Below are 2,738 nucleotides of genomic sequence, written 5' to 3' on the forward strand. Positions count from 1 at the left end.
TGACAAGTTCCCAGGACAGCTGCCACCTTCCAGCTACCTTGGGACACTTCTCAGTGAGTAAAAAAAATCCTTCTGCAGACCAGATCCCTTTGGTGAAGTCCTGCAGCGAGTTTCAGGTGCCTTCCAGGTCCCAACCCTGAGACCAACAGAAGCACAATCCAAAGCTTGCCTCAGAGGGGCAACAGCCCTCTCTAAAACTGGGGAAGAAAATCTCTCCAGGGCTTTGAAATATTCATCAGCTTTCCCCGTCACCAGCTTTCCACCTGAGCACACCTCCCCAGGGATTGGCTGGGCCCTGATTAATATTCAGTTTGATTATTTAAATTGTCCTTTCATAAGCCCTAGAAATGTCTAGAGGCAGGGGAAAGCAATCAAACTCACAGCCTTTAAAACCCCGAACAGACCAGATCAAACAACCACAGCTCCCCTGACTACAAAAGGAGCCAAAAATCAAACTTACCTAGAATCCTATGCTAGCAGAATGCAACAAGTTGATGCTGGAGAGTAAAATGTTATATTGATTTTCATTTTTGAACATAGAGACGTAAATATTTGAAGGAGTAGCATAGAAAGTTTTCCTTGAACAAATTAATTTATAACAGTGTATGTGGCTTTTGTTTGGGAAATTACATTCTTTCCCAAGTCAAATGCTAATAGCAAACAAAATTTTGATGTACTTTTGAATATTATTATGAACATTGGTGTAGCGGTAACCCTGTAGGGGCTGCTGAGTAATGTAGCCCATCTGTCACCCTGCCCAGAATGGCATTCACTTCCCAGACACCCCAAGACAATGAACAGTCTGTTAGCTTTGTTTTGTGTTTTTATTGAGGGATTGTCATTTGGATGGGGTTAAGGAATTCATGGGATGCCCAGAAAGATTTTTGTATAGCTTGGGACAAATTAGAAACTCTCCTCTTCCTCCAGCACAACTCTTGCTGCAGACTATTTCTTCCTCTTCCTCCAGCACTACTCTTTAGGTACAGCTAGCACGTGGTTAGGCCTGACACAGGCTTCAGCCAGACCCTAGCAACAGCCCTTTGCGGGCTGGGACCGCGGCCCCTTTGGATTAGCAAAAAGAATGTTAAGTTCTGTTGCTAGCTGTCCTAGGTTGACTACTGATCTCAGTCAGTCCTCTCCAGGCCCTGCCAGCTCTCCTGACTGCAGCTGCCCGACTCCACTGCCCATGACATCACAGTCTCTCCCGCTGGCTCTACATCCATCTCAGACTGCGCACACCCAGTCTGCTCCGGCATGCCTCCACATCTCTCCTGACTGTGCCTGCCACTCACCGACACCTGGTGGATCCCTCCTGGAGCATTTGTCCGGTAGTACCTTCCACTGTCCTCTCCTGGTCAGAACACCCATGTGGTTTGTACAAGAGTCCCTTCCGAGCTCCAGGCCCCAGGGTCACCCCCCAGACTGGGGAGCTCCCTCCAAGGCCCCCGACAGCTAGTACTCCATCTCCCAGTTCTTCCACCAGACAACTCCTCCGCACCTGGTCTGACCCTGGGTATTTCAAGGGAGCCTGTTCCCTGTCAATCCTAGCTGGGGATTGGTCAGGGCCCCCTGAGACACCCCAGATAGCCCCACCTCTCTTCTCCTGCTTTCTTCTAGAAGCAGAAGGGAGGTAACTGAAAGATTATGCTATCCGTAAGTCACCAGCTTACTCTGAGCCACTCCCAGACCACGCAGCTTACGGCTAAGCCTGATTAAATTTACCTGTACTGACACGAAGCCTATTACTAGCACCTACTTAAAGTAGAGAGTGCTACACTGGTATGAAAATGTACTAGTCTATAGCTAGCTTTAAATTTTCTAACAGCTTTGGATGTTTCCCATAGGAATTTTTTCAGGGTCAAAAACCCAAAACCAATGTAATATATTGCAGCTTACCAATTATTATGTCATGGTTTTTGGTGTTTGTCTGCTTACCTGTTTCCATGTGTTCATCTCTAGAGACCAGCCGACCCTTACCTGACTGCTTTTGTAATCCATCCTCTGGCATGGCTCCACCCTAGCTCCTATCAGAGGACTCTATATTAACCTGTGCACTGCAGGCCAACCCTGCTGATCAACCTTTGTGTGTTAGCTTCCTGTTACCTGCCGTGTGCTCGTCTGTTGTTCCGTTACCGACTTTGGCGTGTCCTTGATTATCCCTGTTTGCCTGTGATCCTGACCTACTGGCGTGTCCCTGACTATTCCTGTCTGCTTGTGGCCCCGACCTTGGCTTTGTCCCTCACCATCCCTATCCTCCTGTTGCCTACTGTGGGTGCGAGCTGGGGAACCCTGGGGGTCGCGACCTGGAGCCAGTTGCAGCCAAGTCCATCCTCACCTCTAGAGGCTCTGGTGAACACCTGCTGGCTCTTAGACTCCGCGCCCCAGGGAATCTTACGCTCTAACCCCGGTGGGATCTGTCTCCCATCCGCAGCAGTCAGCCGTAGGGTCCACAACCTTGCGGTGCACTCCTGATCTCTACGGTGTGCATCTGTCACCTCGCCTCAAGGTGACCTGACATATTAGATGTGGTGGCTACATTATTTGTTTTAGGCCCCTTTCCCTCTGTTTTTTCCTGGCGAACTGCCCAGTAATAAACCTCTTGTATTAGAGTGCCCCTACTCTGAAAGAAGAAGCACAGGGGGCATATTTGGATACCAGCATTTTCAGTCTGGAGGCAGTAGATTGTATGATGTACCAGCAGATTCAAACACACTGACAAATTGAAGCTCCAGCTAACA

The sequence above is a fragment of the Lithobates pipiens genome, unplaced genomic scaffold, assembly GCF_037356315.1.
Source record: "Lithobates pipiens isolate NorthernLeopardFrog02 unplaced genomic scaffold, aLitPip1_a1.2 Scaffold_27, whole genome shotgun sequence".
Taxonomy (NCBI): domain Eukaryota; kingdom Metazoa; phylum Chordata; class Amphibia; order Anura; family Ranidae; genus Lithobates; species Lithobates pipiens.